At 48.2% G+C, this 13,508-nt stretch overlaps 1 protein-coding gene across 1 annotated transcript in view; it reads left to right on the top strand.

Annotated features, from left to right (window-relative positions):
* The first annotated feature begins 376 nt into the window (after positions 1 to 376).
* Positions 377 to 13,508, top strand: part of LOC135504587 (semaphorin-3B-like) — a 73,623-nt gene continuing 60,491 nt past the window's right edge. Inside the window, exon 1 of the mRNA XM_064923303.1 lies at positions 377 to 915. The gene's annotated coding sequence lies outside the window, so the exon portion shown is untranslated. The remainder of the gene's footprint in view (positions 916 to 13,508) is intronic.

Raw genomic sequence — 13,508 nt, 5'->3', positions numbered from 1 at the left:
CCCCTAACTCTTACCTTCAGTCTCAGTCCAACAACTCCAAATGCCACATTTGCCGTTTCCACCCTGGAACTACAATGCACATAGAGCCACACAGAGATCACAGCATTCAGTCACTCACACCACTGAGCAGAAACAGAGAGATCAAAGAGCCACATGTAGCAAATTAACATGTGGGACCTAGGGAGGGTGAAAGAGGGAGGAAATGACAGAAATAGAGGGAGAAATAGGGAAGGAGAGCGAGAAGGAGGGGGGGAGCACTTTACCTCTGGACCATGAGAGAGAGAGAGAGAGAGAGAGAGAGAGAGAGAGAGAGAGAGAGAGAGAGAGAGAGAGAGAGAGAGAGAGAGAGAGAGAGAGAGAGAGAGAGAGAGAGAGAGAGAGAGAGAGACGTTGAGCAGTGGGAGAGTGAAAGAGTATCAGTCAAAGAAAGATCCAAAAGGCTGAAAGAGAGGGAGAGAGAGCGAAAGATTGTCTGAGAGAGCCTCTATGCGCTGTCCCACCCCCTGACTGGTCTTTGCCTCCCCTACAGTCCTGAGAAGCCAGCACCGAACAGAGAGAGAGAGAAAGAAAAAAGAAAGGAGAAGAGAGAAAAAGAGAGGGAACACACACTAGCCCAGGACTCTGGAATTCGAAACCTTTGGAGCAACACACACACACACACACACACACTTACACACACATACACACTCATGCACGGTCTCTGTGGTGATTTGGATCGTTCACAGCGAGAATAACTCTGAGAGATCAAGAGAGAGAGAGAGAGAGTGTGTGTGAGAGAGAGAGAGAAAGATATTCTTTCTACATTTCTTTACTCTGGACTCTACTGCTACACCATGGCACCTGTCACGGACAGAGAATCACGGACCTAGGAGCGCCACATTGCCAGGAACACACAGATAGCAAGACAGTACAAAGGTAAGACATTCCCTTCCTTTAATTCCCTGTGGGAGGGGGGGGGGTTGTTTATCATAGTTATCTGTGCAATTTAAAGTGTCTGTTATCTGAACATTTGTTGGAAGCTGAGTGTGTGTGTGGTTGTGTTTGTGTGAGTGGATGGGTCAGTGTACTGGTGGGTGATTTATAGACGTATGGCTGCCCTGCTCATAGCCAAGTGGTGCTTTTTGCACAAAGATCAAGTCAGTCCCAGTAAAAGTAAACACATTTAGTACAGATTTCCAGTTGCCTGTTCAGGTTATTTCTTATGAGAGTGACCAGCGGAACAAAAAAGAGAATAATCTCTCGACACCTGAAATCCAGTACACCCCACTTCTCCCTCCCCCTATCCCTCCCTCCCCTCGTCCCCTCGTCCCTCCGTCCCTACCCATCCCTCCACACGCTGTCACTTTAATCTCATTTAGCTCTGGCTTTTCTCTCATTTCTGCACGTTTTGTAAAGGGCTCGTTTGAACGAAAGAAGCTTATTCCTCTCTTTCTCTGCCTCTCAAAAGTAGCGCAGAGTACATTCAGGCAGCTGATATCTGAAACAGATCTGCTTTATCTGTGATCTCCAATAATCCCACAGGGACCTTCGCCCTTTTAACCCAGTGTCCTTGGTACTCAAAGACCACATCTCCCACTGAATATTTGACTGAACATTCTGGAGCACTTGAGCTACACGGTAGACTCTGTACTTGTGTCTCTTTGGAGGTATCTACTGTAGATCTATGTGGTTCGTGTCAGTCTCTCTCTCTCTCTCTCTCTCTCTCTCTCTCTCTCTGTCTCTGTTTTTGTCTGTCCTTGAGGTGCTGTGTGAGTGCGGGCCATCACTTTGGAGGTCCGGGCCTGTGTAATTGTTTTTTTTAAAATTGCATTCCTTTTGTGTGTGTGTGCGTGTGTGTGTGTGTGTGTGTGTGTGTGTGTGTGTGTGTGTGTGTGTGTGTGTGTGTGTGTGTGTGTGTGTGTGTGTGTGTGTGTGTGTGTGTGTGTGTGTGTGTGTGCGTAAATACATAAGGTGCAATATTAAAACTTGGTTGTGAATCAGCAGTTTTCCTCTTGACAGTCACTCAATTAGCCCATGTTAGTTAAAACATTTTAGATTGGTTAACTAGTCTAGTTAGTCTAGCCAGAAATCTAAACTTCTCGTAAACATGGCCAAATTACCAACCGATTTTGTTAGTCACTGTCACAATCGTTGTTAGAAATAGACCAACGTGCAGCGTGATCTGGGTTCCAAATATTTTATTTGTGAAACGTACAAAAACAATAAACAGCAAATGAAACGTGAAGCTATGGCGTGCACATAGGCAACCAACCAATCACAAGATCCCACAAACACCCAGTAGGAAAAGACTGCCTAAATATGATCCGCAATTAGAGACAACGATAGACAGCTGCCTCTTATTGGGAACCATACCAGACCAACATAGAAATACAAAAACTAGAGTACCCACCCAAGTCACACCCCAACCTAACCAAATTAGAGAATAAAAGGCTCTCTAAGGTCAGGGCCTTAGAGAGACTTTAAGGTCAGGGCCCCCAAAGATGCGGACTCCGGTCTCAAAACCTGACTCTATAGGAGAGGGTCCGGGTGGGCATCTAGCCTCGGTGGCTCCTGTCCGGGATGTAGACCCCGCTCCGCTCGCAGATCCGTCAGCTTTGGTGGCGGCTCTGGTGCGGGGATCGTTGCCGGAGGAACCGGACCGTGGATCGTCGCCGGAGGAACCGGACCTTGGATCGTCGCCGGAAGCTCCGGACCGTGGATCACCACTGGAGGGTCCAGACCATGGATCGTTGCCGGAGGAACCAGACCGTAGATCGTCCTCCGGAGGAACCGGACCGTGGATCATCGGCAGAGACTCTGGACCGTGGAATGTCACCGGAGGAACTGGACCGTGGATCGTCGCCGTGGGCCACGGACCATGGATCGTTGCCGGAGGAACCGGACCAGGGATCATCACCAGAGACTCCGGACCGTGGATCTCCGCCGGAGGAACCGGACCATGGATCATCATTGGAGGCTCAGAACTGGGAACCCTCGCTGGAGGCTCTGGACTGGGAACCCTCGCAGGAGGCTCTGGACTGGGAACCCTCGCAGGAGGCTCTGGCCTAGGAACCCTCACAGGAGGCTCTGGACTGGGAACCCTCGCAGGAGGCTCTGGACTGGGAACCCTCGCAGGAGGCTCTGGACTGGGAACCTTCGCAGGAGGCTCTGGCCTTGGAGCGGGACTGGACACCGTGCCTGGACTGGGCAGGCGCACTGGAGGCCTGATGCGTGGGACCAGCACAGGTTGCACCGGACTGGTGACACGCACTTCAGGGTGAGTGCAGGGAGCATGCACAGAACGTACTGGACTGGGGAGGCGCACTGGAGGCCTGAGGTGTGGGGCCGGTACAGGTTGCACCGGACTGGTGACACCACTTCAGGGCGAGTGCGAAGAGCAGGCACAGGACGTACCGGACTGGGGAGGCGCACTGGACGCCTGAGGTGTGGGGCCGGTACAGGTTGCACCGGACTGGTGACACACTCCGCAAGGTGAGTGCGGGGAGCTAGCACAGGATGTACTGGGCTGTGGAGGTGCACTGGAGACCTGGTGCTTAGAACCGGCACAAATTGTACCGGAACAATGACACACTTCGAACGGCAAGTGCAGGGAGCTGGCACAGGACGTATCGGGCTGTGGAGGCGCGCCGAAGACCTGGTGCGTAGAACCGGCACAAATTGTACCGGAACGGTGACACACACTTCAGGGTGAGTGGGTGGAGGAGACACAGGACGTACCGAACTGGGGAGGTGCCCTGGAGGCCAGATGCGTGAAACTGGTGCAGATGACACCGGACTGGTGTCTCGCTTCTCAGCATGCCCGCTCTGCAGTACTCTCATCACCAACACCTCTCTCCGGAACCTTTTGTCGAGTTCCTTCTTCGACTCCCTGACAGTCTCTGGCTCATTCCTCCACCCCGTGTATCACCCCCTCCCAAAAAACAACATTTTGGGCTTACTCTGTGGCCGCGAACCCCGGCGTCGTCGCTGTCCATCCTTCACTGCTTGCGTCTGCTTCCATGGAAGGCTTTCGTCTCCTGCCATTATCTCTTCCCAAGCAAAGGCCAGCTGTTTTAAGCAGAAATTTGCATCCTGTAGCTCTAACTCCCAAAAGTTCTGGGACACTGTAAAGTCCATGGAGAACAAGAGCACCTCCTCGCAGCTGTCCACTGCACTGAGGCTAGGTAACACGGTCACCACCGATAAATCCTTGATAATCGAAAACTTCAACAAGCATTACTCAATGGCTGGCCATGCCTTCCTCCTGGCTCCTCCAACCTAGGCCAACAGCTCCACCCCCCCCCCCCCACAGCTACTCGCCAAAGCCTCCCCATCTTCTCATTTACCCAAATACAGATAGCAGATGTTCTGAAAGAGCCGCAAAACCTGGACCCGTACAAATCAGCTGGGCTTGACAATCTGGAACCTCTATTTCTGAAACTATTTTTCTAATGACTGCCTTGCCTGGTTCTCCAACTACTTTGCAGACAGAGTTCATTGTGTCAAATCGGAGGGCATGTTGTCCGGTCCTCTGGCAGTCTCTATGGGGGTGCCACAAGGGTTAAATTCTCGGGCCGACTCTTTTCTCTGTATATATCAATGATGTTGCTCTTGCTGCGGGCAATTCCCTGATCCACCTCTACGCAGACGACACCATTCTGTATACTTCTGGCCCTTTCTTGGACACTGTGTTATCTAACCTCCAAACGAGCTTCAATGCCATACAACACTCCTTCCGTGGCCTCCAACTGCTCTTAAACGCTAGTAAAACCAAATGCATGCTTTTCAACCATTCGCTGCCTACATCCGCACGCCCGACTAGCATCACCACCCTGGATGGTTCCGACCTAGAATATGTGGATATCTATAAGTACCGAGGTGTCTGGCTAGACTGTAAACTCTCCTTCCAGACGAATATCAAACATCTCCATTCCAAAATCAAATCTAGAATCGGCTTTCTATTTCGCAACAAAGCCTCCTTCACTCACGCCGCCAAACTTACCCTATTAAAACTGACTATCTTAGCGATCCTCGACTTCGGCGATGTCATCTACAAAATAGCTTCCAATACTCTACTCAGCAAACTGGATGCAGTTTATCACAGTGCCATCCGCTTTGTTACTAAAGCACCTTATACCACCCACCACTGCGACCTGTATGCTCTTGTCGGCTGGCCCTTGCTACATATTCGTCGCCAGACCCACTGGCTCCAGGTCATCTACAAGTCCATGCTAGGTAAAGCTCCGCCTTATCTCAGTTCACTGGTCACAATGGCAACACCCACCGGTAGCACGCGCTCCTGCAGGTGTATCTCACTGATCATCCCTAAAGCCAACACCTGATTGGAACCACCTAAAGCCAACTGCCTGTGACTGGAATGAATTGCAAAAATCGTTGAAGTTGGAGACTTTTATCTCACCAACTGAGCAGCTAACCGATCGCTGCAGCTGTACATAGTTCATCTGTAAATAGCCCACCCAATTTACCTACCTCATCCCCATACTGTTTTTATTTATTTACTTTTCTGCTCTTTTGCACACCAGTATGTCTACCTGCACATGACCATCTGATCATTTATCACTCCATTGTTAATCTGCTAAATTGTAATTATTCGCCTACCTCCTCATGCCTTTTGCACACAATGTATATTTTTTATTTTTCTACTGTGTTATTGACTTGTTTATTGTTTACTCCATGTGTAACTCTGTTGCTGTCTGTTCACACTGCTATACTTTGTCTTTGCCAGATCGCAGTTGTAAATGAGAACTTGTTCTCAACTAGCCTACCTGGTTAAATAAAGGTGAAATAAAAAATGATGTCCTGGATATCCTCCCAGGCCCAGGATACCCTCTCCTCCTGTGCACGCTGCTTGGTCCGTGAGTGGTGGGATCTTTTGTCACGGTCGTTGTTGGAAATATACTCGAACCAATGTGCAGCGTGATCTGGGTTCCACATATTTGATTTGTGAAACATACAAAAACAATAAACAGCAAACGAAACGTGAAGCTATGGCGTGCACACAGGCAACCAACCAAAAACAAGATCCCACAAAAACCCAGTGGGAAAAGGCTGCCTAAATATGATAGACAGCTGCCTCTGATTGGGAACCATACCAGGCCAACATAGAAATACAAAAACTAGAGTACCTACCCTAGTCACACCCCGACCTAACCAAATGAGAGAATAAAAGGCTCTCTATGAGGGCATGACAGTCACTCTCACTCAGATATTGTATTAGTATGGCATAAATCATGGCGAAACGTGGAGAATTGCAGGAAATTAGCTTTGAAAACTGCAAAACACACCCCACACCCTCAGTTCACTAAAAGTCAGACCATGGCTACAGCCCTGCACATCACAGAGAGAGAGAGAGAGAGAGAGAGAGAGAGAGAGAGAGAGAGAAAGAGAGAAGGGGGACAGAGAAAAAGAGAGACAGCCTGAGAGGAAGAAAGATATACAGTAGTAATGTCAGTCTTCTTTGCTTGAAATATGTACGAGTGCTGCTGCTCTCTTGAAATATAGACTTTTTTTGCTATTGCAGGAGGGGACTAGAGTTGTTCTCTCGTTCACATAAAAAGCGAAATGCTGTAATCATTCAAATGTTATCAGCTTTTTTTCAATCCAGTCGAATATATATAACAAGCAGGCATTTGATATGATATACACTCCTGGTGAGAGTAAGGTACTCATTCGTGGGCGCGTGTGTGTGTGTGTACAGTGCATGTAACTCTGTGTCTGCGCACACATGCACGTGTATGCATGCTCCTCGTGGCAAGCTTGGACAGCCTCGGGTGTAGGTGCAAGCTGGTGACGCTGATATTTGTCTCGGCCACGTACACAAGCTTACAGTGAGTTGCCTCCAAATTGGAGGCCTGCCAAAAACTAGGGCAAAGCAGTTTGCTAGGTACTACTCTGTTTCAGCTGTCGTGGGCAACCTAGCTATTTGGAGAAGGAGGTGCTTTCTGTACCGTTGAGTACCATGCATACAGGGACCTTTGAAATGTTTGGATACTTTTTTGATGGCAATTTGATTGGTGAATTCAAATAAAGTATTTCAAATGTGAGTGTGTGGTGTGTGTGTGTGTGTGTGTGTGTGTGTGTGTGTGCACGGGGCATGTAAACTGTGTGTGTGTGTGTGTGTGCACAGGGCATGTAGACTGTGTGTGTGTGTGTGTGTGTGTGTGTGTGTGTGTGTGTGTGTGTGTGTGTGTGTGTGTGTGTGTGTGTGTGTGTGTGTGTGTGTGTGTGTGTGTGTGTGTGTGTGTGTGTGTGTGTGTTTGATGCTCTCTCAGTAGTATTAAGCCATCTGAAAGTGCTGTCTCCTGTAGATTTACTGTCTCGGTTGACTGCAGAACGAAATTAGATTACCATTTACAAAAGCTTCATCATTTGATTTTACCCTGGTTATAATCACATGCTCATCCTTTGGTTTACCCTGGTTATAATCACCTGCTCATCATTTGTTCTACCCTGGTTAAAAGCACCTGCTCATCCTTTGTTTTACCCTGGTTATAATTACCTGCTCATCCTTTGTTTTACCCTGGTTATAATCACCTGCTCATCATTTGATTTACCCTGTTTATAATCACCTGCTCATCCTTTGTTTTATCCTGGTTATAATCACCTGCTCATCCTTTGTTCTACCCTGGTTAAAAGCACCTGCTCATCCTTTGTTTTACCCTGGTTATAATCACCTGCTCATCCTTTGTTCTACCCTGGTTAAAATCACCTGCTCATCCTTTGTTTTATCCTGGTTATAATCACCTGCTCATCCTTTGTTCTACCCTGGTTAAAAGCACCTGCTCATCCTTTGTTTTACCCTGGTTATAATCACCTGCTCATCATTTGTTCTACCCTGGTTAAAATCACCTGCTCATCCTTTGTTTTACCCTGGTTATAATCACCTGCTCATCCTTTGTTTTACCTTGGTTATAATCACCTCCTCATCATTTGATTTACCCCGGTTATAATTACCTGCCCATCCTCATAGGTACAGTAGGATCAGTTTTCCCTGACCACGTGACCTAACCAGGAAAATGTCCTAGTCCTCTAGTTATATGAGATCATCACCACATTGCAACCATGTGGGGTTCTCCAGTTTCAACTGTTCTGCCTACGGCTATGGAATCCTGACCTGTTCACCGGACGTGCTTCCTGTCCCAGACCTGCTGTTTTCAACTCTCTAGAGACAGCAGGAGTGGTAGAGTACTTTTAATGATCTGCCATGAAAAGCCAACTGACATTTACTCCTGAGGTGCTGACTTGCTGCACCCTCGACAACTACTGTGATTATCATTATTTGTCCCTGCTGGTCATCTATTAACATTTGAACATCTTGCCATGTTCTGTTATAATCTCCACCCGGCACAGCCAGAAGAGGACTGGCCACCGCTCATAGCCTGGTTCCTCTCTGGGTTTCTTCCTAGGTTTTGGCCTTTCTAGGGAGTTTTTCCTAGACAACGTGCTTCTACACCTGCATTGCTTGCTGTTTGGTGTTTTAGGCTGTACAGCACTTTGAGATATCAGCTGGTGTACGAAGGGCTAGGGCTATATAAATACATTTGATTTGATTTTGATTTGATTCAAAGTAGCCTGGGGAGGGGGGGGGGCAGAGGCCAGAAGGGCCAATCTGAGTTCAGGATCAGAATCTTTAGGGTAAAACAGCCCAGAACAGTGTTTTAGCAATATGCTACATAATGAGGAATGCCACCTGATCTTCCTCTCTCTCTAATATGTATATCAGCCATAGCGGCCAGTGTGGACTTCTGTGGGCTCAGTGCGACAGGGAGTCAAGTGACTCTAACATGGACTAAACAGTCTGGAGTGTAGGGGCGGGTGGATGAGGCGCTCTTTGGCAGGCTGTAGTCACATTACATTCTTGTCTTGGACACTCATGCGTCTTTCCCCTCCTTTCTTCACCTCTGCTTCTTCTATCATCTGCCTTAACTTCTTGAAACTCCCCATCCCGGATCCGGGATCGTGACTAAAGCCTCAGGCTCATTAGCATAACGCAACGTTAACGATTTCTGAAAATCGCAAATAAAATTAAAATAATGCGTTTGCTCTCAAGCTTAGCCTTTTCTTAACAACACTGTCATCTCAGATTTTCAAAATATGCTTTTGAACCATAGAAATTGACTAATTTGTGTAAGAGTATGCAAAGCTAGCATAGCATTTTGTGTAGCATGTAGCACGCAACATTTTCACAAAAGCCAGATAACCAAATAAATAAAATCATTAACTTTGAAGAGCTTCGGATGTTTTCAATGAGGAGACTCTCAGTTACATAGCAAATGTGCAGTTTTTCTAAAAAAAATATTATTTGTGTAGGACAAATCGCTCCGTTTTGTTCACGTCACAAGTCCTCAACTGGCAGCTTCATTAAATAGTACCCACAAAACACCAGTCTCAACGTCAACAGTGAAGAGGCGACTCCGGGATGCTGGCCTTAGAGTTCCTCTGTCCAGAGTCTTTTACCCCTCTCAATCTTTTATTTTTAGAGTCTGAGATACATTTTCTTTGCAACGCTGCCTAGAAGGCCACAGTCCTGGCTATGAAAAAACCCTGTATACAGTTATAGCCTGAAGCTCATTAGCATAATGTAACGTTAACGATTTCTGAAAATCGCAAATAAAATGAAAATAATGCATCTGCTCTCAAGCTTAGCCTTTTCTTAACAACACTTAACAACACTGTCATCTCAGATTTTCAAAATATGTCGGCTAATAGGGATCTTAATGAATAAAATGAAGTAAAGGAACTGCCTGTAATTGTGCTGTGTGTTTACAGTGGGTTTGGGCCCTGGCATTTGTGTGTGCATGCACAGTATGTGGCAGAATCATGTGTGCATGCACAGTATGTGGCAGCATCATGTGTGCATGCACAGTATGTGGCAGCATCATGTGTGCATGCACAATATGTGGCAGCATCATGTGTGCATGCACAGTATGTGACAGCATCATGTGTGCATGTATCCTTATGCGGCAGTGTGTGTGTGTGTTTGCGTGTGTGTTTGTGTGTGTGCTTGTGTGTGTGTGTTTGTGTGTGTGTTTGTGTGTGTGTTTGTGTGTGTGTTTGTGTGTGTGTTTGTGTGTGTGGTTCAGGCTGCAGGAGAGCATCCACCCCCTCTACCACGTGGAAAAAGGCAGAGGTGAAGGAGAGGAGATGTAGATGGCTTTACAGTGGGAGGTGAGAAAGTAACGAGTCCCCCCCCCCCCCTAGTTAGCCCCCCACGGCTGTGGGAGAGGGAGATCTCGCCCACCTCGGGGGCTTAGAGAGGGGATTTTGGCTGCTCTGCTGGGTGCCTGCCTGATAACGGAACAGCCACGCCTGCTGTTATGCTGCTGAGCATGTGCATGTGCCTTACCCGTCACTCATCGCCTGCCACACTGGTACCACCAGCCGAAAGGCATACACACATATACTGACAACATACACATACTAATACACACTCATGCTTACACACACACGAATACACACGCACACACATGCATACACACGCACACGCACACACACACACACACACACACACACACACACACACACACACACACACACACACACACACACACACACACACACACACACACACACACACACACACACACACACACACACACACACACACACACACACACACACACAGGCCTACCACAGAGCTGAAGGAGTGTATAAGCGTGCAACTGCATAGTTTTTTTTATAGTTTGGTGTGCGACAACTCACAGTAAACCTCTTAGTACACGTAGGTAGGAAATGAATGCAGGCTGACACACACACACACACACATGCATGCTCTTGCGGCATGTCTGGTATTTCATTCAGTGAGCCTCAAACTATGCAGTTCAATATTTTCCACTCACTATACTCACACCTCTCTAGGATAAGCCCATTCAGCTTCCCCATTCAGGCCTGATGTTCCACCCAGTCCTCTCTCTTCTCCTTCCCATCCTGTTGTGGCAGTGCCAGTCAAAGTTACAGCTGTTGGTATTCAGAGGCAAGATTCAAGGGAAGTCAGAGGCATAGGTTTGGTGTCGGGTTGATACAAGAGCCCTCAGCTGCACCTAGCCATCATAACAGAACAAAGGCCATGAGAGGGAGAGGAGGAGGGGAAAGGGGAGAGATGAGGGTAGGGTGATGTAGGAACAACAGAGGAGGATAAAGAGGGAAAGAGTGGAGGGAGGGAGAGAAGAGCTGTGAATATGAGTAGAAAACACAGCAGGGTATAGAAGGGGGAATAGAAGATATGAATATGGAATTAGTGACAAGCGGAGCAGATCTCTTCCATTAATGTGCTCCTTCCTCTTTACTCTTCTTTCCTCTCGCCACCTGTGTTCTCACTCACCGTTGTTCCCCAGATTCTCTGGATCAGAGCCCATGTCCTCCCGCCTTGCCTCTCTCTCTTACTCCTCTTCCCTCTCTCTCAACACCATTCCTCTCCCCTGCCATCAAATAACAATAACGAGGCTATACACAGGGGCTACAATGTGCGGGGGTACAGGTTAGTCGAGGTAATTTGTACATGGACTTAGGGGTGAAGTGACTATGCATAGATAATGAACAGCGAGTAGCAGCAGTGTCCAAAACAAATAGAAGGGGGGGTGTCAATGTAAATAGTCCGGTGGCCATTTGATTAATTGTTCAGCAGTCTTATGGCTTGGGGGTAGAAGCTGTTGAGGAGCCTTTTGATTCTAGAGTTGGCGCTCTGGTACCGCTTGCCATGCGGTAGCAGAGCAAACAGTCTATGACTTCTAATTTTTTGGGGCTTTCCTCTGACACCGCCTAGTATATAGGTCCTGGAAGAGCGTCTGCTAAATGACTTAAATGTAAATGTAAATGTAAGCACGGCCCCAGTGATGTACAGGGTCTTATGCACTACCCTCTGTAGAACCTTACGGTTAGATGCTGAGCAGTTGCCATACCAGGCGGTGATGCAACCGGTCAGGATGCTCTCGATGGTGCAGCTGTAGAACTTTTTGAGGATCTGGAGACCCATGCCAAATCTTTTCAGTCTCCTGAGGGGGGAAAAGTGTTGTAGTGCACTCTTAACCACTGTCTTGGTGTGTTTTGACCATGGTCGTTTGTTGGTGAAGTGGACACCAAGGAACTTGAAATTCTCAACCCGCTCCACTACAGCCACGTTGATGTTAAGGTGTTCGGCTCACCTTTTCTTGTAGTCCACGATCAGCTCCTTTGTCTTGCTCACATTGAGGGAGAGGTTGTCTAGGATGTCTTGCTCCCAGGCAGACTAAATAACTTTTTTGCTCGCTTTGAGGACAATACAGTGCCACTGACACGGCCTGCAACGAAAACATGCAGTCTCTCCTTCACTGCAGCTGAGGTGAGATTTTTTTTTAAATGTGTTAACCCTCGCAAGGCTGCAGGCCCAGACGTCATCCCCAGCCGCGCCCTCAGAGCATGCGCAGACCAGCTGGCTGGTGTGTTTACGGACATATTCAATCAATCCCTATACCAGTCTGCTGTTCCCACATGCTTCAAGAGGGCCACCATTGTTCCTGTTCCCAAGAAAGCTAAGGTAACTGAGCTAAACGACTACCGCCCCGTAGCACTCACTTCCGTCATCATGAAGTGCTTTGAGAGACTAGTCAAGGACCATATCACCTCCACCCTACCTGACACCCTAGACCCACTCCAATTTGCTTACCGCACAAATAGGTCCACAGACGACGCAATCTCAACCACACTGCACACTGCCCTAACCCATCTGGACAAGAGGAATACCTATGTGAGAATGCTGTTCATCGACTACAACTCGGCATTTAACACCATAGTACCCTCCAAGCTCGTCATCAAGCTCGAGACCCTGGGTCTCGACCCCGCCCTGTGCAACTGGGTACTGGACTTCCTGACGGGCTGCCCCCAGGTGATGAGGGTAGGCAACAACATCTCCACCCCGCTGATCCTCAACACTGGGGCCCACAAGGGTGCGTTCTGAGCCCTCTTCTGTACTCCCTGTTCACCCACGACTGCGCGGCCACGCACGCCTCCAACTCAATCATCAAGTTTGCGGACGACACAACAGTGGTAGGCTTGATTACCAACAACGACGAGACGGCCTACAGGGAGCAGGTGAGGGCCCTCGGAGTGTGGTGTCAGGACAATAACCTCACACTCAACGTCAACAGAACTAAGGAGATGATTGTGGACTTCAGGAAACAGCAGAGGGAACACCCCCCTATCCACATCGATGGAACAGTAGTGGAGAGGGTAGTAAGTTTTAAGTTCCTCGGCATACACATCACAGACAAACTGAATTGGTCCCCTCACACAGACAGCATCGTGAAGAAGGCGCAGCAGCGCCTCTTCAACCTCAGGAGGGTGAAGAAATTCGGCTTGTCACCAAAAGCACTCACAAAATTCTATAGGTGCACAATCGAGAGCATCCTGGCGGGCTGTATCACCGCCTGGTACGGCAACTGCTCCGCCCACAACCGTAAGGCTCTCCAGAGGGTAGTGAGGTCTGCACAACGCATCACCGGGGGCAAACTACCTGCCCTCCAGGACACCTACAC

Source organism: Oncorhynchus masou, chromosome 18 (assembly GCF_036934945.1).
Source record: "Oncorhynchus masou masou isolate Uvic2021 chromosome 18, UVic_Omas_1.1, whole genome shotgun sequence".
Classification (NCBI taxonomy): Eukaryota; Metazoa; Chordata; class Actinopteri; order Salmoniformes; family Salmonidae; genus Oncorhynchus; species Oncorhynchus masou.
This window is presented reverse-complemented; position numbering and strand designations above follow the sequence as displayed.